General features: G+C 61.3%; 1 long non-coding RNA gene across 1 annotated transcript; it reads right to left on the bottom strand.

The window, feature by feature from the left end:
* Positions 1-596: 596 nt before the first annotated feature.
* On the bottom strand, positions 597-22,677 carry LOC310904987. The gene is made up of 2 exons (XR_014588713.1): positions 22,456-22,677; positions 597-2,302 (listed from the first exon to the last, which is right to left on the bottom strand). It is a non-coding gene; the product is annotated as an uncharacterized lncRNA (long non-coding RNA).
* Between the last annotated feature and the right edge of the window lie 1,160 nt (positions 22,678-23,837).

Below are 23,837 nucleotides of genomic sequence, written 5' to 3'. Positions count from 1 at the left end.
CCCTGGGGGCCCAGGTGGACACAGCGCTTGGCACCCGCACCAACAGAGAGCCACACGGGCTCTCTGCAGCCACACCAGCGCCCGGCATCTGCCAGCATACACACACACCCCGGGGCGTCAGCGGTGGCTCAGCCCCATCCTTCGTCCCCCCGTGGCAGCACCCCCGGCCTAGCAGTGTGATAAATGAGCTCCCCTGCTCGTTGGCTCCGTCCTTCCCCTGGTGTGAGCAGGTTTCCTGACCCCAGCAGGTGGCCAGGGCTCACCTCCCCGGCCGCAGGTGTGCCCGTGTTTGGGAGAACACCCAGGAAAACCGCCCCATGTCCCACAGCGCCCGGCTGCGGGGCTGCAAGTTAACGTCACTTCCAGCTATTTCAGGGCGCCTTTTTTCTTGGGCAGATCAAATTCCTATTAAATCGTGGATAAATAAAGAGGGAGAAAAGGCTCAGAGGTGACCAAGTGCAATCCAATAGCAGCCCGGTGGCTGCTGGTGTTGAGTATTACCAACACAGCCGTGTAATAAATACATCCTCGCCCCAATTATTTACCAGCAAACCTGCTTGGCAGATCCCACATGGAATACAACACGTAGATTTTCATGCGAAGGTTTATTTATTTTTTATTTTTTGGCTCCATGCTCCATAAAACACATTTACCCAGTCACATACAAAATACATTTATCCAGTTTCTTTAAAACAAACAAAATAACCTCTCCTCTCCATCTGGCCTCTTTCTCTGCTCCTTTCTAGCCTGGTCTGCTTCTCTACTCCTCGCAATATGGAACATGACAGGGTATTTTCAATGCTATTTTTGTCCGTTGTGTCATAGCTTATATTTAAAATAGCATTTAAATCTGCCAAGTAGTGCAGTGTTTTAAACTGCTGTCAGACTGAATTTCTCCTCCTACATACCGCATATTTCAGATACGGCTTAAAGACAGCTGAGGGGAGCTTTTGAGGCGGGGGGAAGGTGGAGGTGGCTGGGGACCCGATTGTCTGCAGGTGTGCGGAGAGCCAGAGGGTGTTAATAGCAGAAAGGGGTGCTGAGCTTGGGGGTGGAGGGGGGCCACGAGCCCAAAGAGAGCCAGATGGGACAAGGGAGGGTGTGGGAATGGCGTGGTCACCCCAGGGAAGGGCTGGGACACCTCTTGCTCCTGGTGCCCACCCTTACCATGACCAGGGGCTGCAATGGGGTGACCGTGGTGCCCCTGGGGGGGACCTACTGGGGTCTGCACCCACTGCTCCTGCTGCTGTGGGAACTGGGGCTGGGGGTGCCCCGGTCTGCAGGCGAAATGAGGGCCCCCATGTGGTGTTTGCTTTGTATTTGGGGTTCATATCAGGACTCCCCAAAAGGGGGTCAACCAAGCCTTCAGAGACAGCAGGAACAAGGCAAACCGGGGGCTTGTCCTGCGCTGCTCGCACAGGGTTTTATTTCCCCTTTCTTCCCCGATGTTTTTTTCTGGGAGGTGGCTGACATCTGGGAAGCCCTGGGGCAAAGTCACACAGCCATGGCCCTGGTTAATGCCTGGAGAGGGCCCACTCCTCACCCCCCCCCCCTTCCTCGCATTTGCTGAGGTCTAGAAATGCATGTTTGGGGAAAGAGGGATGCAGCTTGTAGGGGCAGGCTTTGCAGGCAGCCCCGGCCTTCCTGTGCCCCTTCCTCACCCAAGTATCTCAAGTGGAGGTCAGACCCAACTCCATCCCTCCCAGAACTTCTTCAGCACCAACTGTTTAAACCCTGACTGTCCCTGCAATCCATGTAAAGTCCAATTCCTCTCTAGAAACACCTGCCTGGTGCCCTGGCTTGAACCTGGAGGTGTTCCAGAAATGGGTTTTCCTCTCTCATACGAGCCCAGGTTGTTTTTGCTTCATACCTATAACCTGCAGGCCTCTACTCTAGGTGACGGAGCGATTGTGCGTGGGGTGACATCTGGCACAGCCAAGAGGGCCCACAGGGGGGGAGCATCCCTGCACCAAGCCCCCCAGTGCGGAGGAGTCCCGTTTCTCTTCTTCCACATCTCTTTTTTGGAAGGACTGGGCAGCCAAAGCTCTGGTGACAGCCCCCACAGCTCAGCCCGCGGTCGGGGGAGATTTTCTGCTGCTGGCTCCCCGGCGGTGCCCGGTGGGGTGGGGGTTTCAGGGGGTGCCCCCCAGCTTCCAAACAGGGTTTTGGGTTCCCGCAGAGATCCTGGGCAGAGCCTTCCTGCACCCGCACTCGCTGCAGCGCGATGCCCGCCGTCCTGCGCCCTCTCCCGGGACGCGCGTGTCTGCCGCTGATATCTCCTGCCCATCCTCTTCTGTCAACACTGCCGGAGCGAGGGAGAGATTTGATTTTTAGCAGCGTGCCCTCTGTGTCAATAACTCCCCCCGGCCCTTCTCGCCAGCTCGGCCTTCTCCTCGCCCCCCTCTCCTGCCGGTGGCAGACGCCGGGAGCCGTGGCGGGAGGGCGGCGGGCAGACAAAGAGCAGCCCCCCTCTGCCCCAGCCCCCCGGGGGGCAGCAGCCCCTCTCTCCCCTTCCCCAGGGGCCTTGTCCCCCTCCCCAAGCCCCCCTCCCCGTGTGTGTCCCCCCCCCGAGGCCTGCAGTAACGCCTTTTGCCACAGGGTGCCACTATGGCAAAGCTGTAGGCGCCGCCGGGCCCGCAGCGCTGTTGTGTAAGAGCTACCTGGAGCTCCCCGTGTTTTTCTCGTTGTGTGTGTGTGTGTGTGTGTGTCCCCCATACCCCACCGCCACCCCAAAGCTCCCCCCCGAAGGTCGGAGAGCAGGGGGAGCAGGAGGCCGGGCGGCCCGAGGTGGCGGAGGGGTGCTGCGGCGTCCCCCCGGCTGCCTGGCACTGCCCCGGGGGGCAGCGGAGGCCGCAGCCCCCGGCACCGGTGGGGCCCAGAGGAGAGGGCAAATCCTGGAGGTTTGGGGCTGGGTGTGGAGCCAGCGAGCAAGGGGAGACGGTGCCTAACCCAGGGACGAGGAGTGGTGTGTGGCTGAGCGATGGGGAGCTGCACGGGGGGCCCTGCGGCTGGCACCGGCCTTTCCCCAGGGATGGGTCCCACCAGGCCCACGGGTGCTTGGGTGGTGCCTGTGGGAAAGGGGATCCTGCAGCTGGGGCATCCCACCCCATCCCATCTGACCCCATCCCATCCCACCCTACTCTACCCCATCCCACCCTACTCTACCCCATCCCACCCCACCCCACCCCACCCCATCCCACCCCATCCCACCCCACCCCATCCCACCCCATCCCACCCCACCCCACGCACCCCACCCCACCCCACGCACCCCATCCCACCCTACCCCACCCCACCCCTCAGGACCCCATTCCAAGTTCCTCATCCCCCCAGCACCCTCTGCCCGCTTCCCAGCCTCCCCCCAAGGCCCCCGCGCCGCAGCCCCATGCTGCGCCCATGCACGTGCACAAGGCGACGGCACGGCTCCTCCGAGGGAGCTGGGGTGACGAGAGCCATGCGGGATCAGGCCGTAAACGTGGGATTTTTTAGGGTGAAAAGTGCTCTGCAAATGGCAGGCGGTGGGATCCTACACACCACATCCGCCGCAGGCAGAGAGAGAGAAGATTCTCCTCTTCCCTTGCTAATAAAGTCTGGCTGAAATGACACAGTATAATCAGTGTTTACCTGGGAGTTTACATACGGTTTGTTGTAATTATAGTTTCAATTCCTGCTTTTGCATTTTTTTTTCAAACATCTATTTTTCAATCAGTAAAAGTAAATACTATTTTCAGCCCGATGTAATTCTTCCACTCCCGTGGCCACAAACACAGCGAGGAGAGCGATTCCATTTGTGCGCTGTGCAATTGAGCAGAGAGAGGAGCCCGGCGGCTGCACAGCCGGGGCGAGTGGGGACCCGGGGCCGAGCCCCTCTCCCGGCCCCACCGCCAGTCCCAGCACCTCCGCCGGTAAAACCAGCACCAGGCCCGGACGCCGCCTCCTATCACCTCCGCATCTCTAAACCCCTACAGCTGCCTCGTCGGAGGCACCGGGGAAGGGATAAGAGCCATTAGGTGCGGCGTCATTTATTCCTGGGCTGGCAAAGCTTTGTTCCAGCTCGGGGAGTGAGTTGGCACTGAAAGCATCGCGATTCCCCCCTCGATTTAATTTTTTTTTTCCCCCTCCCTGCTTTTATGGGTGTGATTTATAACAAATACAGGATCCGGGTGTCAGGTCCCTTCCTCACCCAACTATTGCGGCGCACACGCTGATTAAAACCGCCCGGTTCCTCCTTGTCCATCCATCAGCCGCTCTGGGGACACACTTGGACATCCCCAAACCTCCAAACCCGCGGGCTCTGCTGCCAGGGGTTGAGCCAATATTGGCTACCCAGATACAGATATATATTCACAGGTGCACGTATTTGTGTCGTGCCCCTAAATCCTTGCAATAATAATAATAATTGGGAGTATGTCTGAAGGAAGAATTAGGCATGGTTGGGGTGCAGAATAAAACTGAATGCCTGAAACGGTGCACGGAGGATTCCGACCTTAGCCACTCTGTTAAATATTAGCATTTTATGTCCCCAAATTAGACGTCATTTGAACATGGTGCCAAGCCATAGCTGCTGCCCAGGCGTGCAGGGGAAAGCTGGGCGATGCAGGGCACCCTTCTCCTTCCTGGAGGGTCTCACCCGGCCCCTCAAGGGCAGCAAGCAGAGCCCACCAGCCCTGCAGCACCCTGCGGTGCCCCAGGGATGCCAAGGATCCTCCCCGCAGCACCCTCAGCATCCTCATTTTGGGGTAAAAGAGGGTGATGCGGATGCCTCCCAGCAGCTGCATCCTTGGCCTCAGCTCTGACAAGCTCACAGCGAGGGAAATCATTTTTTCACTACCCCACACACGCAGCACCCAAAAGGCTGCTGGAAATCACACCGTTTCCCCCCAGTATTTAAAAACCACCTCTATTTCCCCTACAAAAAATGATTTCTGAGCAGAAATGGCCGGCGTTTGCCACCCCAGCTGCCGGCACGCCGTGTCCCCAGCCGCCAGCATCCTTCGTCCCCGAGCCCGGGCTGCGGTGGCGGCGCGGCCCCGCGGCAGCAGGGGCTCCCCGGCCGTTTGAAGTTTTGCTGCACGGATAAATGCGTGGCCCTAATTCGGGGCTTTTTCACCCAGAGAGCCTGGGCTTCGGCCAGCGCGTCCCCAGGGTTTTTATGGGTGGTTTGTTTGTTTTTGCCAAGCTGGGGGGACGGAGGGGGAATATTGTACAGCGAGTGTGAGCCATCCCTCTCCCACCATTGCCCTGCAGTCAACAGAAAATTTTTAAAACCAGTCTTTTTCAATTAAAAAAAAATAATAATAATGTTTGTTTTCTCTTGCCTTTTTTTTTCAAAAAAAAAAATATTAAAAAAAAAAGCTCTTCTCACTGCCTCCCAAACCTGTGTATATTTTCTTACCGCCTTTCTTAAAAGCCTATCGCATTCAACCTTTTTCCCCCAAAAAATTAAGAATTATCTGTTTTAAATCATCACCCAAAATATTTATCGCAAGGAACAAAGATATTGGAATCTGCTCTGCGGTTTTGATTTCAATTCTCCTTTTCAGGCTTTTATCTTTTCAATCCAAATTTCAGTGACAATAATCAGATTTTGATTGACATTAAAATTATTTATTGTCACATTGTAGCTGTTTAATAAATTGTGCCTGCTTTTTTGGCTTATAAATGCTGTATCTTTACTACCTTGTTGCTTAATTCAGGGGAAGGAGTCACTTGTGAAGGCAGGCATCAATATTCTCAGCCTAGACAACATGGAAAAATGCCTTTTTACACACATGTCCCTGAGAACAGAGAAACACAGCTCCACCTCTTCAGTAATTTAGATTTTGAAAATCTCTCTGTTTTATAAAATTTAGCTTTATTTTATAATGCTAAAATATGCTTCTGCGAACTACGTGCAAGAGGAAGAGGATTTTCATCTCCATTCAGATACAGAACAATTAATTTGTCAGACGTATTTTAAAAAATCAGGAAAACAATTCAGAACTACTTTCATGATCCAGATTTGAGAGGTTTTTCACCATTCAGGGAGTGAGTTCATCCAAAAAAAAAAAAAATTAAAAAATAAAACAAAGCCCCGAGACATTAATTTCAGAGTGCTATTAAAATCTGGGTCGCGTAGCAAATGATTTTTTTTTTTAATTTCTACAAATTACTGAAAGTTAAAAGGAACATCAGCCCATTTTACTAAAAAAAAAAAAAAAAAGAGAGAGAGAGAGAGAAAGAGAAAAAATTTTTAGAAGCATAGAGAATTGAGAATTTTGGAATAAATCAAAAGTAGGCAGAGCCGATCTCCACACCTTGGCAGGAATATTTTTCTGGGCAGAAATGTTTAGGGAGAGCTCGGGGGTGCACAGGCACCTTCTGCTGGGGGGGTTCCTGCGGCTTCATCCCCGCATTAATGGGGATGATGCTGAGCACCCTCCCCAGGCCTGGGCTCTGCACCTCAAGGGATGCTCTGGGGATGCCCGGGGGTGCAGGTACCGTTCCGGGGGGACGTGGGGTCCCCGTGGGGACGAGGACACGCGTGGTCCTGTGGGGATGGAGGGTTCCCCACCCCGGGTCCCCACCAAGGCAAACCCCCTCCTGGAGCATCTCCGCCGAGCACCAGGCGGCCGCAGCGGCGCTGGCAGCCGCGTTTGTTTACGGGCTGAATTTGTATTAAAACGGTTCATTATTTTCCTGACTGGCAGGTTTCCAGTGTCCGTGCTAGTTAATAATTGCAGCCAATTAAACGTCCACAAAATATGCATTGCGGGAGTTGGGGAGGGGGGGGAGGGCAAAGGAGAATTTCTCGCGAGCCCGTGCCCAGTGTGGCATCGCCGCGAGCCCCGGCACGGTGACATCCCAGGGACGGGGTGCGCGTGGGGATGGGGATGCTGGTGGACAAAATTTGCAGCCGGTGGGGAAAATGCAAGTCCCCCCCGCCCTGATAATGTGTGCAAAATGCCAGCACTGGCCCCCAAAACCCTGACCCTACAGACAGGGCTGGCCGGGCTCCGAGGGGCCTCGCCCCATTGCGAGCATCCCAGTTTCTGCTTTTTCCCATTTCCCCTCATTTTCTCCCATCTCCCGAACACGCTCAGCCTTGGCAGGCCCTGCCTGGCGGCTCACCCCCTCCGCATCCCGCCCCACTCCTCTCCCACCGGTTAAACAAAACACTTCTCACGGCACGAGCCAGGCTCCCCGGTACGAAACCCACCGGGTTTCCGAGCCGAGGCAGCCCCGGCTGGGTTCGCGGGTGACCTCGGGTGCCTTGTTTGAGCCGCGAGGACGGGCGCCCGTTTATCTCACGCAACTCGAGAAGCGGCCAAAGGAGATGAATAAAGAAGCGTTATTTAGTTAACATTTGCACCGGCCTTTGAAGCCGCGGAGCTCCGCCGCGTGCTGGCAGGGGCGGTTTGGCGGGGGAAGGCTGGCTGGGGGCTCCGAAATCGCTCAGCTGGGGGGGGGGGGACGATGGCTGGGGGGGGGTGCACGCTGCCTTTCAGCAAGGCAAATAATCACAGCCTAGGTTAGGTCTTCTGTCGAGAGAATAATTGTGCTTCTAAAGGCCCTGATATGATGAGCAGCACCGCTTTGAAATAGAAATAAATACATAAATAAATCAGGGATCTCGGACTGATTAAGGCAATTGCTTCCCTTGCTTTTGCAACCCCTTTGGGTCCTGGTTCCCAGAGCCAATTACATATTTAAAAAGTTTCCTTCTTAAAAAAAAAAAAAAAAAAAAAAAAAAAAAGGGCTGCAACTCTAAAATAAAGTTTCTTTGTGGTTGCCTAATGAAAAGCGAGGGCCGGGGCAGTTTACTGCTTATTAATTGGTTTTAAATGGCTCCAGCTCCATCTCGGAGCATCTTTACAAGCCGGCCACAATGCACAGGGTCAGGGCACGGCGGGCACGGCGGCCCCGGGTGCTGCGCTCCTCCCGCACGGCCACGGTGCTCCCGGGACCAGCAGCCACGGGGGCAGCCCCGGCAGCTGCACAGGGGGAGTCTGTTTCCAGCACGTGGAAATTCGGGACGTAGGTCTGCTCTTGTGCACGTTAAAAATGTTTTAATTTATCAAGAGATTCACTAAACCACTCGAAACCTTCAATTCCTGCGTTTTCCAGTTGCCTGTAAAGCTGGTATTCTTAACCCGGCTTCAGTGGTGGCTGCTGCAAATGTCTTTAAGCGTGAGCATGGTAGGCTAGTATTTTAACCTGACTTTTCTTAGCTAAAACCCCCTAAGTACATGATCATATACTTATGGTATGCATATACTATGCTCGGTTGTGCACCAAGGCCCCACCACCAGGATGCAACCAGGGGAGAGGAGCTGGTGAAGCCCTGAGGATGCTCAGCCGCTGCTTTTGTAAATACATACTCATTTTTTCCAGCTACCTACCCCTCCTTTTTCTCTCAGTGCTCCCCAACAGGGAGACTTGCTTTGCCACCCTCTCCCCATCCTGTCCCACACCACGGCACGCTGCACAAAGCCCCTCGCTGCCCAAGCCCCAGATATTTTTTAGGCTCTGCACAACCACGGGAGCTTTGTCCCTGCTGCTCCTCCTGGCCACGAGCGTCTGGGCACTGCTGGGCACCCAGAGCCTGCAGGCACCGAGAAAAGGCTCCGGTCCCAACCCAAAGACAGCCAGGGGTTGAATTCGGCCACCAGGTTCATTGTGGGGGACCTTATCTTCAAACCATCACAGCCTTTGTGCCGTGCTGGCCTCCACGCCAGACCTCCAGTGGGAAGGGAGAGCACGCCTGGGAGGGCTCGGACAGCCGGGGCCTTGCCAGCATCTCAGCAGCTGGGGCTATGAAAAGAGACCGCTTTTGCTGCCTCGATTTGCCTCTTCCAACATCTCCTCTCCATAGATGTGCATTATCGGCAGCGGGAATTGCGTCTGACTGGGTTTGGGAAGCAAGGAGGTGCTGATGGCGTTGATATTTTCCAGAGCTGCTTCCAAGCCTGGCCTATTCTCGGCCCCGAACGCGCAGCGTGTGTCATCTCCGATGAACAATTTGGAGCTTTAACTCGAAAAATAGCATTATGTTTGCGACACTATGTAAGGTTCCATGCCGGCTGTCCGCGCGTGACTATATATATATATATATATGTGTGTACGCGTGTGGGCCTGGGGGTGTGCGCAGCGCTGCAGTGAGGCAAACAGCTCAATGCGCAGCTCCTGCAGGACAAGAGCTGCTGGGGCAGCCCGCAGGAGCGGCTGCTTGCCTGCACCGTGGTTTTAGTCCCTTTTGACCAGCCAGCAGGGTTTAGGGGCGCCTCGCCTGGCTAAACACCTAAGAGCTGTCCCCGATGCACAGACACACGCGGCGGTGCTGTGGGTGCAGGTACCCGGCTGGGCCGTGTTGGGGCCGTATTCAGCACCTGTTGGGCGGCGGGGACGGGCTGGTGCACAATATGCCAGGCGCCTTTCAGCCCGTCGGATCTGTACCTCAGCACTTTTCGGAGCAGGAGAGAAGCAGCAATTAGCCGGCGGGACTCGCGCCGCGCTCGCGGTGCGCCCGCTTTACCCGTGCACACGCGCGTGCAAGCGGGCAGATCCACGCCGAGTGGATTCGCAGCTTTTAGAGCACAACGCTGATTATTTTTTTGTTGTTTGTTACGGCGATGGATAAATTATCCAGCGGGAGCAGCGCTCCCCGATTCCGGGGTTTCTCCAGCAGCACCTTGGTGGCGATCGCTGTTGGCCCCTGCCCAGCCCGCCTGGTTTTGTAAAGGGCTCTGGAATAACGCTGGGAATGTCAGTGTGTGGGAAGGAGGAGGAAGGTTCTAGCTGCATGGGGTCTTCCATCTCCAGCTCTGTTTCTATGGATATCTGAATGGAGTTTATATTTATCCCTCCTGTTTGAGCCATTTGTGCAACTTTGGAGGTGGAGGAGAAGGAGGCGGAGGAGGAGGCAGAGGAGGAAGAGGAGGAGGACGCGACCCCCCGCTGCCCGGCTGGGGATAACAGGGCAGGAGCATCGCTCCTGGGCCCTGGTCCTCCTGCTGCTGCCCTGCAGAGGGCCAAAACTACTGGGGGAAAGGGCTGCCCCCATCACCTTTGCTGTCAGGGCAGGATTTAGGGCAGTGTGCCCAGGCACCGGGGCAGGTAGGAGCGGGGAGGTGAGCGCCCGCCTCGGCCTGGCCCTCGTGCACCAGCTCCCAGAGCATTACCGTGATGGCTCCATCATTAATTGATCAATCACAGGATGACAGTTAATTAAGTAGAAAATAAAGCTACTCTGCCCAGCCTGGCATTAGTAGGCAGAGGCATTAAGATTTCTGGATTACAAAGGGGGGTGGGGGGGAGAAAAAAGGGAAAAAAGGAAAAAAAAGGGCACAGCTGGAGGAATGGAGCCGTGGTGGTGGCGGGGGTGGCACTGCCACCAGCAGCCGCCCCAGGCCCTGTCCAAGGCCAGGATGCTCAGGAAGCCTCGGGGTGGCGATGGCCGAGGGTCCCTGTCCTGCCCTGCGGGTAACCAGCAGCCGTGGTGGGGACAGACAGACGGACAGAGAGCAAAGCATCCTCATCCCCCCCACCTTGTGTGCCAGCAATTGTCCTGATATGAAAAATTATGGTTTTTGTTAAAAACTATTACTAATGAGGCGTCTTTCCTGCCCTTAATTGTTGCCAAGGCGATGACCCCAGCCAGCCATCTTTAATTAACTTAGACTAGATCTCCTGAAATGAGTTCCTCGGGTAAATTGCTCACCACGGCTTTCAGGCACGGAGCCGTGTTTGCCAAGCCCACCCGCTCCGGCACGCCGCCACCGCCGCCGGCAGAGGCGATGGCACGGGACCACGTCCCCCTCCGTCCCCACCCTGCCACCCGGGCAGGGGACCCGGGCTGGACAACCCAGAGCAAGAGGCTGGAAAGGGAGCGATGGGGAAGGAGCGGCTCGTGCCCTACAAATGGGAACGGGATGAGGGAAGTTTTCTCCATAAAACGGGAATTCGCACCGGCTGCCGGCTCCTCCCGGTGTGCCGGGGACCGCGCGGCTGCTGGCGCCTCTCCCAGCGCGCGGGGAGAAAATCACATTTCCTGCCTGACAGATAACGCCGGTCAAGAGAATGCCAGGACAATTCCTGAAAATGCCCATAATTGTTTTAATCTGATCGCGGATAAAAGATAATGACGCTAACAATATTTAAACGTAATTATAGTTTCCTGCGGCTGTTGGGCTCCCTGAATACTCTCCACTCAAGTGGCTTTGTTTACGAGCGGCTTCAATAACGCCGGGCCCGCTGCTGCGGGTGCGTTTTTCTCTTCCGAGGCGTTTCCACCTGCACCTCCAGCAGGCGGTGGGATGGACGCTTGCCAAGGGGCTCGCTCCGCTCCGAGCTGCCGGCCCCGCGCCTCTCCTGCCGCTGCCCCACCGTCGCCCTCCCGGGATTTGATGCCCGCCTTGAAATCGGGGCTAGCAGGCATGGCCTGTACCCTGCCAGCACCCAAAGGGGTGATCGGGGTGTAAATCCCCCCTACATGGATGGGGCAGGTGCATGGTTGTGGGTTTGTAAAGGTCCCCAGAATGCTCCGTGCCAAGCCTGGAGGTGACGCTGGGGTGGGGACGGTGGCTGTGGCAGGGGGGAAAGGAGCAGCAAGGGCAGGAACTGCCCAAAATGTGTGGGACCGGCACCCGTCGGTGCCCACAGGGTTTTGGGACATGGGCAAGGAGACGGGAGCCCATCCAAATCCCACATTATAACAAGCGTGCTGTGGGCCAACGCGGATTTAAGGCCACCCGGAGAAATCTCGCAGTCAAACAGAAGAGCAGAAGCAAACACGTGCCCTGAAAACGCAGGAACTGGGGAAAATCCGGAGGAGCAGCAACGCCCAGCACGGATGTAAAACCGCAAGGCAGGACAAAGAGCTTCCCGGGAACAATTTGCCAATGGCAAATAAAAAGCCCCAGAGGTGGCCGTGCAGGCAGGGCTGGGCGGTGGCAGCCGGGCAGCCGAAGAAGGAAACCAGATGAATCCCCTGCCCTGGCAATTGCTCACAAGACCTTAAAGAAATTCCCCCACAGGAGGCTTTCTTACGGGAGCTGGGTGCGCTCGCAGGCCAGGTAGCGGTGGAAAAGGTCGCAGAAGCTGCTCCCACAGAAATAAATAGTGACAAAAGATGAGATTTCCACAGGAGTTTTGGAAGGACTTAAATATGAAATGGCTATTTCAGTAGCTGGAGCGTAGCCTCCTGTGTGAATCGGTCTTTGTAAATAGGAATGGAGGATAGCCAACTTCCGAAAAAGGGCTCGACAGGGGGTCCGGAAAATCACAACGTCCCGAGTTTAATGGGGAAAACAGATAGAAATTGTAACAAAGAATGAGTAGAAACAGCAATAAACCTGATTGTTTGGTAAATAAGGCCGGTCCCGTTGCTGAGAAGGGAAGTTTGAAAAGCAGCTCGGGAATGAATAACCGGTTAAAAGTTAGGAGACAAAGTGGCGTAACAAAACCTGGGGCTCCCGCAGCGGAGGGGTCACCGCCAGAGCCTCTGCGGCGCAGGAGCGCGGTGCTCGGGAGGCTCGGAAGTGGCTGGGGAAAGGGAGGAAGCTGCCAAGTGCCAACATCCAGCGCTGGTACAGCCCTGGCACTGCGCGGAGGGGGATAGAAGGGGCTCTGCACTGATAAAAGCCTTAAAATGAGAAGGGGATTCGGTGGTGAGCGTGCACAGAGAACGCAAATCCGCTGCCCACGCAGCAATGAGGCGGCTGCGGGAGAGCTCCGGGCTGTGGACGTGGCTTTGAACAGCTCGCATCGCCAGCTGGCAGGGGGGCAAAGAGGCAAAATGACCTGGGAAAGAGCAGAGCAGAGCATGGCGATGGCAGGAGAGGAGCCGGGGAGGCTGCGGGGAAGGACAGGGAGGCCGGCGGCTGGAGACGCGCGGTAGCTGCGGTCAGAGCAGGGACTCAGTAGGCTGGGGCTCTTCAGCCTGCCAAAAGAGTTGACAAAGGGGGATAAGAGAGGGGGCTGTGAAAGCATGAATGGCAGGGAGAAGGTGACCGGGCACTTATTATTCCCTGCTCGTCTCAGCAGGAGAGGCAGAGGGCATCGGATGCTCCGGCTGGGCGCTCGGCACGGGAGCAGCTCTGGCGCTCACCTGGGGGGTGCAGGGCCTCAGGTTTAGAGGGGCTGGAAAAATATTTGGGAAATCAAGAGCAGAGAGGTGCCTGGCTGCTGGGAGGGCTGACGGGGAGCCGGCTGGGGGCTCTGCTGGGTGCGGGCAGGCAGGAGGGCACATCCCTCGCTGCCACCCTCCTGTGCCCTGCCCTGGGCTAGGGCTCTTGTGGGGATGGGGTGGCTCATCCCTGGAGCTGCCGTGGGTTTGGGGGTGCCTCAGTGTCCCCTGCTCGTCCCCAGAGCATCTCTGTCCCCCACAGCACCTCGGAAGGAGGCTCTTTTCCTAAAGCACCGGACGGCACCAACTCCCCGCTCCCAAACCCTGTTCCCACGTTTCCCAGACGACCACTCCCCAAAACCTTACACGGACCCCATCCCGTGTTACCCCCCCAGCACCTACATTTCTCCAGCTCCTTGTCCTTCCCCTGTGCCCCCCTCCAGAGCCGCACAGTGCCTCTGACCCCCCCGGCCCGCCCGCAGCACCCCCTGCCCTGCTGTCCCTGCGCAGCCAGGGGACGGGGGCGCTCCGTAGGGGGCCGAGGGGGCGCCCCTGTCACAAAGCTGGTGAAACGCCACGCTGCTCGCCCACGCGGGACCGAGTTGCGGGTGAAGGGGGGGGGGGGGCAGCTTTGCAAAGGAAGCCCCTTCCCCGCTCCTCCCAGCGCCCAGCCCGCCGCCGCGGACACGCGTGGCCGGCGCCACGCGGCTCCACGGGCTCGGCGCAGCCCCGACGGGGCGTCCTGACATCTGTAACCAACACGGCGGCTCCGGCGAAGGCAGGGCTGCCCGGCCAGGCGGAAAATGAACACTGACATTGAGTTTAATTAAACAAAACAACCGGGCTGCCACTTGGAGCCGAGACGTGGCGGCAGCTGGGGGAGCCGGCATGGGCGCGCTTCGGGGGCGACCCCCGCGGTCGCCCCAGCGGGACGGGCCCGGCCCCGGTGTGCCGGAGCCACCCGGACCCTGCCGTCTAGGGACGGGAAACGCCGTCTTTTCCCCGAAAAAAAAAAACCTTCCGCGGGGGATGCCACGCGTGTCCGTGCCCCTGCGTGGGCCGGGGGAGCTGCGGGGCGCGGGGGGGGAGCGGGGCGGGCGTCGAGGGGCGCTCGGGGGGGCGGATTTCGTTGACAGGGGTTGGCAAGTCGCCGCTCCGGACATCCCCGGCGCCGGCAGAGACCGACGGACACCCGCACCCCCTCCGGCTCCGGCCCCGCTTTCCCCCTCCCCGACCCCAAACTAAAACAGGTGGGAAGGGCCGGGGCCGGGCAGGGAAACCCCGGGGGAGCCGCAGGCAGCGGGGAAGAAGCAGCGAACCGCCCGGCAGCGCCGCTCCGCGCCGCGCACCAGTGGCACCAGTGGCACCAGTGGCACCAGTGGCACCAGCGGCACCAGCGGCACCAGCGGCGTTTCAGGGAAAGCTCTGGGGCTCCGCAGCCCCACCGGGCGAGGCAGAGCCTTGCTGCTCGCCGCCCGCCTCCCGGGAAGGCGGCGCGGAGCTGAAAATAGCGCGCACCGTCGGCGCAAGGCAAAGCCGGGGCAGCCTCCGCCGAGCCGGGCGGCTGCAGCGCCGGTGTCCGCCGGTCGGGGCCGGGGGGCTTGCCCTCGCCTTGCCGCTGCTTCTGGCTGACCCCCCCCTCAACCCTGTGCCCCCTCGGGAGCTCCCTCCAGCCTCAAATCCTCCCCCCCCCACCCCCCAGACACCCTCCTGCCCGCCCCAGCCCCGCTCCTGGAGGCGAGGAGCCTCTGCCGCCGGGCTCAGCACCCTCCTCCTCGTACCCAGCCCCTAGCTTAGGGGCTCTCGGGCCGGTCATTTTATTTTATTTTATTTCTTTTTTTTTTTCTTTTTTTTTTTGGGGGGGGAGGGGGGGAAGGCCGTGAAATGTCGGCTTTGAAGGATATTTGTAATAACATAACCAGCAAAATGAATGTCATATTTTTGCTCCAATGAATTGGATTTCCTGAAATATTGTCTCCGTAATGATGCCTTGAGGCTCCTCTGGATTAGATAACTCTCCAACCACATCAAGAAGGCTAATTATCCCGCAGCCACTTTCCCTGCGTTTCCACATCTATTTTCTATACGTGTGGAGCTGTGATATTTTCCCCAAACCTCCGGAGCCGCGTGGGGACGCGAAGCGGGCGGGTGGCGGGGTGTCCCCCCCGGTCCCGGCAAGGCAGAGCCGTCGGGGCTCATTCCCCCCCCCCAAAAAAAATCTCGGTCTCCCGTGCCGGGGCGGGACCCCCGACGGGGGACCCCCGTCGAGCGGCCGTGACGTCATAAATCCGAGCCAATTCTGGCGAGTTTGGCTCGTGTCGTCATCGCCAGCTGGCCAACGAGAGCCGAGAGGAGCGGCCGTGGCGCCATCCCCTCGACGGCTCGACGGGCACATGGGGAGCGGGGTCCCGGGGGGATGGGGACAGGGCTGGGCGTGGCCGGGGCTTGGGGTCCCGGTGGCCCCGAGGTGCTGCGGGGAGGGGGGGAGGGCTCGGTGCCTGCCCCCAGGGCTTCCGAGGGAGCCCCCCCCGAAGGGGTTTAGGGCTGGAAGGACCCTGGTGCCCCGCAAGGAGCTTTGGGGACACGGGGACAGCGGTGTCGCCGGGTGACCCCCGGACGAGAGGCGAGCGGCTGCACCGACCCCGCCGACCCCCAGCGCCCCCAGAGCCGGTGGGGGGGTGTGGGCAGGGCCGGCCCTGCACACGCGTGGGTGCCCCCACTGTGCCCCCCCCCCCCCCGGCCCAGCGCTGCTTTCTGTCCCGGTCCTCACTCGGGCCGGGGAGTTTGTCCTTCGGGATTATTCATCTCCTGCAAGTTTTTTGTTAGGCGGTCCTGAAAGGCCTCAAAGGCTGGGAATACCATTCTAATTACAGGGAAGCACAGCTTATTTAGAAGATAAAAAGAGACTTGTAGTCTCATAACAGCTTCTTATATCCGTCAAATAAGGATCTCTAATGACGGGGTGAGAGCCAGTGAATGCCTAAAACAAACTAAAAAAAGGAGCGAAAATAAAGCAGCCAGGGGCTTAAGATATATTAAATTACCCTGATTAGGAATTTAGGCCGTGGCTCGAGTCTGCTGGAGAGGCTGGCGAGGGGGGGGGACGGAAAGTGCTGCTATTCATTTCTGGGGAGAGGGGTCAGTAGGTCGGAGGAGTTCACAGGGCCTGGCTCTATTCTTATGCTAACAGAGAATACAAGCGCTGGCCTGGAAAATAGAAATGAATTTGCAATAATCCGAGCCCCTCTGTTTGCAAGGCGAGCGGCTCTATAGCTAATTGCAGCCCGGCCTCCCCCGCCTCGTTGCGGACAGTTGTAACGATGCATGGGAGATTAGAGCCCGAGGGGGCTTTTTTTTTTTTTTTTTTTTAAGCTGTCTCCCCCCCCCCCCCGCTTCCCCTCTCCCCGACGGTGAAATATTCCGGGGCAGACGCTGGTGTTTGGGCTGGCTCTGCTCGCAGGGAGCGGGGCCAAGCAACTTCTTGAACTTCCCCGGAGCGGCGGGCGCGCAGGGGAGCGGGCTGCGGGCAGCGCCGTGTGCCCGGGGGGGGGAGAGAAAAACGGGGGGGTCCCCTCGGCCCCACTCTGCACAGCCCCTGGCGAGGGAGGGGGAAGGCAGCTCAGGTCCCGGAGCCGGTGGGGGGAAGCTTTGAGCCGCCGGTGACAAGCAGTAAATCGGGGAAGAATAGCGCCTGCAAAGGCGCCGTCGGGGCAGCCCTACAGCTGCCGCCCCGTCTCGCCGCCAAGCGAGCCGGCGGCTCCCCCGGTGTCCGCCGCGGCGAGGAGCCCGGCTCCGGCCCCTCGTCCCCGTCCCTGTCCCCGTCCCTAAAGTGCCTCCCGGCCCCGTGCTCGGCCCGTCGGCGGCTGCCCCGGCCCGCCCCGTCGGCGCCGAGCGGGCGGTTTCAGGACCCTGGACAGGAGGGGCCGGGCGGGGCCGCCCGTCGGGGGGCGGCTCCGTGGGGTCCTGAGCGGCCCCGCAGCACCGCGGCTGTCCCGGGGCTCCGCTCCTTGCCCCCCCCCCAGCCCTTGTCCAGTCGGTACCGGGCTGGGCTCGGCCCCCGCCCGGGCCGCGCTTGGGATGCGGGTCGGTGCCGGGCTCGGTGCGGAACGAACCGGCTGGGAGAGGAAATGGTTTGTAGGGTTAAAAATGGTTTGTAGGGTTTATAGGGGAAAGGCAGTTATTATCCGCGGTAATAAACGCCCAGAGCCTTCGCCAGCCTCCGCCGCTCTCCCCGGTGCCGGGCTGCTGCCGCGGCCGGGGAGGGAAGGGCACCCCCGGCCCTGGTCCCCGTGAACGCCCCGACGGGCCCCGACGGGGAAATGGGGTGGCCAAGCCTGGGGCTCGCCTTGCCCGAGCCCGGCGGCGAAAAGCTGACCCTGCTGCCAGAAACGCAGCCCCCTTTCGTTAACCGGCGCTTCCCCTTCTCCCGCGCTGGCCCCAAAACCGGAGCTAAGGATGCTGCGGGGCAGGGCTGTGCGTGGGGCGGGCGGCACGAAGCAGTACCGCTTCTGACCCCCCCCCCCCCCAAAAAAAATCCCGTTCCGGGTATCGGGATTTTGCCGGGCCGGATCCTGCACCCCGCGCCTCGCCCTAACAGCGCCGGGCGCTGCGAACTTGGCTCTGCCCTGCCGCAGCCCGGGGCTGAGCGCGGGGGTCGCCCCCACCGTCCGCCGGGGAAATCGGGCACGGGGAATAAAATAAAAAAATAATAAAATAAAAAAAAAATAAAAACGGGGCAGGGAGAAGGGCTCCGGGTCTGGCTGCGGGCTGCGGCCGGGAGCGGGGCCGCCGGTGCCGCCCCGCAGCCGCGGTGGCCGCAGGTCCCTGGGTGTCCCCCCCGTGCCTCGCTTTTCCCCACTCTCCCTCCACCCTCCGGTAGTTCCTAAATTGACCGAAATGAAAAAAAAAAAAAAAAGGGAAAAAAAAAAAAGATTCCCGTAAGTGGCACCGGCTGGACACGTTCAGCCCCGCTCGGCATTGTCCTTGGCACGATGCTTCTCCTGGAGGTTTCACCTGGTGTTTTTGTCGTTTTAAAAGAAGGAACCGCTGGGTATTATCCAGCGGGCTGTTCTGAAGGGCTTCCGAACCTTAATTATATTTCAGGTACATTTAAAAAAAAAAAAAAAAAGACAACAACGGTGTTGGTGTTTCTAAGTTCCGCTTGTATATGGAGGCGCTGAGAAAAGAGGCAGCGTTATTTGTAAGAATAATCTATTAACTCTATTTGGGAGGAATTTTCAGCAGGAAGAATTCATCGCAGGGCTGCTCCGCGTGTTCCCTCTCTCCCGAGGAAACGCGGGCAGATACACGGGAGCTTTTCAAAATTGTGCTGGAAAACAAAATCCGGCGGCGCTTTAATCTCCCGTGCCGTGGGTCGCGGGGACGAGGCGGCGCGGTTGGGTTTCTCCCCGGCAGCCGCAACTTGGCTTTACCCCCGGAGCCCCCCGGTCCTGAGCCCCCTCCCCAAATAACGCCCGGCCCCGGAGCCCTCTCCCCCCCCCGGTGCCGCCGGGGACCGGCGGAGGAACGCGGGGCTCCCGGCCCCGCAAACCGCCCGTGCGCACCGGGGACCTGCTGCTGGGGGCTGCGGGAGGACGGTGCCGCGGCTCGGGGGCACCTAAATTGGGGCCGGGGAGCCCTAAATTGGGGACGGGGACCCCGGGGTGCGGAGAGCAGCGAGGGGAGCCGGGGACCCGCAGCATCCCCGCAGCATCCCCGCAGCATCCCCGCAGCCGGGGCAGGGAACGGGCGCTGCCCGCTGCGCCCCCCGCACCCCCGGGGCCGCCCCCGCTTTCTCCCAAAACCTCCGTGGGTTTTTTTTTTTTTTGGGGTGGGGGAACCGTGACGGGTACCCGGGATGTGCCCCCCCCAATTTCGGACTGGGTTCGCCCCCCCCGGCTCCCTCCGTGGATGCTTTTTCCTCGCCCCGCGGCCCGCTGCTTCGCCTGCCGTGCCGGCAGGGCAGGGCGAGGTTCCCACTTCAACGAAAACACGCGGGGGTGTGGGCAGGGCGCCCCGCGGCCCCCCCCACGCCGCACCGCAGCCGGCGGAGAGGGGATGCCCGGCCTGGGGGGCTCCTGGCGGCTGAGCTACGAGCGGGGGGGGCACGGCCTTCCCCGCACCCCTGGGGCCGCGGCTGCGGGGCTCAGCCCGCCGTGGGACGCACCCACGGGTGTCCGGGGAGCGGGCACCCACGGTGGGTGCGGGACCAGCCGGTGGGTGCGGGTGCCCTCGGTGGGTGCGGGTGCACAGGGCTCGGATACACCCCCGTGTGAGAATGCCGGGGGGGTTTGGGGGTGCGGCACGTGCAGAAATCGCCGACACCCCCCGTGGGTGAGCCCGGGTGGGGCCACGCGTGTGCAAAATTTGGGGCCGCGGCCGCGCACGGGCACGGACAGCGGCGGGGGGACGGGGGGACACCCCCCGAGGGAGGCTCGGCCACGGGTGCGGTGCGATGGGAGCACCCCGAGGGGTGCGTCCCGGTGCCCCCCCCAGCTCCGGGGCCGCTCGGGGACCACTGCCGGGCCCGGGACCCCCCCGGCCATGCTCCCACGCCCCCCTTTTCCCCTTCCCCGCGCGGTTTCAGGCGGTGGCGGAGCCTGGAAGCAGCAGCGGTTGAACGGAGCCCCCCCAGCCCTCCGCCTCCTTCCACGCACAAGGTGAAAACCCAGCCCCAGCACGTCCCCGGCTCGGGGCAGCCTTGTAGTGACCCACGCGTGTCCCCGCGTCCCGCGGGGCTGAACCGAGCCCAACCGGGCCGGGTGGCTCCGCACCGGGGCCGGGGCCGGGGAGGGGGTGGGGGGGTGGGGGGGGGCTGCGCTTTTCTCCCTCCTGCACCCGGCCGGGCTCGGGAAAAGGGGCGACAGGAGTGGGGTCCGGAGGGGGTCGGGGATGGGGGCGCGGGGGGGACGGTGCCAGCTTCGGGGGAGCTGGGGGGGGGGCGAAAAGGGGCCCGCAGGTGCCGCTGGCGGGAGCCATCAGCAATGGCTGTTTGGGTGTTGCATTAACACACGCTGCAGTGCGCACACAGGCGGCCCCTCCCCCCCCCCCCAATCTGCCTGTATGTTAATCACATGCAAATCGTCACATTTGCATGTTTATCTCTGTCAATGGGCGAGCGTGCCGGGCGAGGCAATACATTTCCCACCGTGGCACGGAGCCCCCCCAGCCCCGCCGGGCCGGGGAGGGCAGCGAGCACCTCCCGCCCGCCCCCCCCCGCCCCGCCCGGCCCTGGCACGACGGCAGGCACTGCCGCAAAATGGCTGCCGGGAGGGGGGGGCCGGGGGGGCCCCGCCAGCGGCCCCAGCGCCCACCTCTGCCCCCCAGCACCCCCCGGGCCCCCTCCCCTCAAAGCCAGCGCTGGATTTTCGTGCTTAAGCGGCCAATCGGGGGGCGCGGCACCCTTCCCCCCTCCCGCCCCCCCCTCCAGCTCTCCATCCCTCCTTCCCCCCTCCATCCCTCCTTCCCTCCATCCCTCCTTCTCCCCTGCATCCCATCCCTCCTTCCCCCCTCCATCCCTCCCGCCTCCCCCCCCCGCCGGGGAAGGGCTGTTTCCATGCGCAGGGGATTTCTGATTGCCGACCGGCCGCGGGGGGGAAAGTCGCTTTGCCCCCCCCCCCGAAGGGCTCCGACGCCTTGCGACGCCGGCCCCGAGCACCTCGTGCCCGCTGCGGGTCCACCACGGCCGCGTTCCCCCCCCCGGAGCCCCCCGGGTGGGGGTCCCAGAGGTGGTTTTATCCCTGCGGGGTCTTGAGGGGGGGAAATCCCGCGGGGACACGCAGCCCCGTGGGTACAAACACGCGTGGGGGTCCCCACGGCGGCGGAGAAGGGGGGGGGGGGCTCGCCAGGCAGCGCACGGATGGGACGGAGATTAGAGGCACCGGGGCGCTTTTATTTATTTATTTTTTTTAAATAGCTACAGAAAAAAAAATAAAATAAATAACGATAATAAAGCCTCTCCCACATCAGCGGGCGGGTCCGCGCCCCGATGTGCGCCAGTTCTGCTATTTTCAAACGTGCGCCGCCTTGAAGCGCAGGGCTCGTGCTTTGGGGAGGGCCGAGGGACGGGCACCGGCTGTGCCCAGCCGACCCCCCCCCCCCCAAAAAAAATCCTCCCCCCTCCCGACGGGGCGATAACGGCCGTGGGGAAACGGCTCTCGTGTTGCGCGGGGAGGAAACGTGGCGCCCCCGAGGGGAAAGGGCCCCCGCGGTGCTGCGCAGGGCGCGGGGAAATGTCCCGGCTCCTCGGGACCCCCTTCCTGCCTTCCCCACGCCATATCCCAGCCTCTCGCCTCCCTTTTTTATTTTTTTGTTCTTTTTTTTTTTTCCCCCCCCCCCAAATCTCGCCCTCTCCACCTAGGTAAGGTGTTTTCGTTCCCGCCTTGCCTTATCTCTATTTTAATCGCGGGAGGGGAGATTCGTTCCACCCCCTTCGCCCAAATTTGTCTTCGAAGAAATACAAAAAAAAAAAAAAAAAAAGCGGAAAACCAAATCTGCCCGCCCGTGCCCAGGGCCTGGGGGCAGCCGCGGCCCCGCGGCCCCGCTCCGACCCCGCTCCCCCCCAGCGCATCCCAGCGCGGTGCTGGCACGCGTGGGGTGCTTTGCGTGGGTCGAAGCCCCCCCCCCCCGGAGGAGGGCACGGCCACGGAGCTGTGCCCCCGCAGCTCAGGTGCCAAGCCCGGGGCTGGGCCCCCCGGCTCCGCTGCTGTCCCCCCCTTATACCCCCCCTCCCCCCCTCCCCCCCCGTTAAACCGCGCTCCCCACGGGCACCCCGACCCCACGGCGCCCCGAGCGGCCCACCTGCCCCCCCGGGGGGGCGGAGGAGGCCCCGGGGGTGGGGTTTGCCCTCCGGAGCCCCCTCCGGGAGCCCTCTGCTCCCCATCGCCCCCCCCCCCCCTTCCCCCATCGCCCCGACGGCAGCGGGCCCGGTTTTACCGGCGGTCCCCGGCTGCAGGTGCGAAGCCGCCGGGGGTGCCGGCTCGCCGGGGTCCCCCCCGAGCCCCCCGGGCCCGCTCCGAGGTGGGTGTTCCCCTCCCGAGGGGGGCGGAGGAAGTTTGGGGAAGTCCCCCTCGGCCTCCCGACCTCCCCCCGCCAGGCAGCGCCGAGCATCCCCGCACCCCGGCCCGGCCGCCGCCGCGCACCCCTGCGGGGGAAGGGGTGCGGCGGGGGGGGGGGGCACTCCTGGGGGGACCCACGGCCACTGCAACCCCCCGGCAAGCCCTGGGAAAGGATATATTTTTGGGGGGGGTGCTGGGGGTGCAGTGAGAGAGCCCCCACACTTGCCCGTACCGGCGCGCCCCGCAGCAGAGGCAGCCCCCAGGGATTAAATTTGGGGGGGTGGGAGGGTCCCTTACCTGAGCGCCGTCCCGGGGCAGCAGCGGCCTGGGGGAGCCCCCGGGGGGGGGGATTTGTGCAGGATCCGGCTCGCTCCTGTGCTCCCGCCGTGTCCCGGAGCGGCAACTCCGCGGCTGCCCTCGGCGGGCCGGGGCCGGGCCGTGGGAACCGGGGGGGGGCAGCCCCCGGGGGAGAGCCGCGCACCCCGGGCCGTGTTTATACGGGGAAAGAAGGGGAATTTGAGTGCTTATAACCAAGAACCGGGGCTGTTAAGTTTGCAAGGCAGGCAGCTAAACGGTGCCAAGTGCGGGAAGGGGGGGGGGGGGGGTCGGGGGGGCTTGCGGGGGGGAGGCTGGGGGTGTGTAAGAAATAAAGAGCAATTGTCAGAGGCGAACAAAAGGCGGAGGATGGGAAGGAGCTGGGAATCCCGGGGCAGAGCCCCCTCGGCGTGGACTTGAACTTGGGCTTTGACACCGGCTGCGAGGCGGAGAGCGGCTCTGGCCCGGCCGGGCCGGGCGGTGGGGGCTCCGTCTCCCCCCCCCCCCCCGGGGCTGCAGGGGAGAGCCAGCAGCACCCAGACACATCCCCCTGGAGGGGGGGGTCCCCCTTATTTTAGACCGGGGGGGGGGGTGACCCCGTCGGGCTGAGCGCAGCTCCCGGAGCGCCGCTGCGAGGGGGGCGGCGGGGGGGGGGACGGGGACCCCGTCGGGGCTGGCCGGGGCCAGACGGCCGGGGGGGGCCGCCCGGTTCTCACAGTCTGCGCCCGAGCCTGGATTCTCTGCACGTCCCGGCCGGTCCCCCCTTTGCCGCTATTCAGCACTTAATTGAACATTAATGGCAGCTGGGGATGAGGTCATTGGAGCCGGCTTTTCTCACACATTTTTCATGCAAATCCGCTAAACTCTAAACAAATTTGAATAAAACCCCCTTTGTGCGGGCCCTCCATGGTGTTTTTCCACGGGCCGCTCCGCCTGTCTCCGCACACTTCATCCGGGCCGGGGGGGAGCCGGGGGAAACGGCGGGGAAAGAGGGGCTGGGGGGGGAGGGGGGGGGCCGGGGGGGCCCCGGCTGAGCCCGCTGCCACTGGGCTGCATCCTCCGAGAGGCCGAGCCTCGTCCTCTGCGGGGATCCCAAAGCCGCCCCCACCCCGCACGATGCCCGTGCCAGGCACTTCACACGGGCTGGCTGGATCCCGCGCCGTGCCATCTCCTCTCTTGTCATGCCCCTTCTCCCTGCAGCACCAGTTTCCCCAGTAAAATCCGCCAGCGACCCCAGTTCACCCTCTAATCCAAGACCCTCACTAACCCACCCCCAGTAACACCGGTTCCCCAGCACGTACACCCCTCCGCCCAATAACACCAGCACCCCGATAACCCAACCCCCTCCCAGTATCACCAGCACC

This window comes from Anser anser, assembly GCF_964211835.1.
Source record: "Anser anser genome assembly, chromosome: 10".
Classification (NCBI taxonomy): domain Eukaryota; kingdom Metazoa; phylum Chordata; class Aves; order Anseriformes; family Anatidae; genus Anser; species Anser anser.
This window is presented reverse-complemented; position numbering and strand designations above follow the sequence as displayed.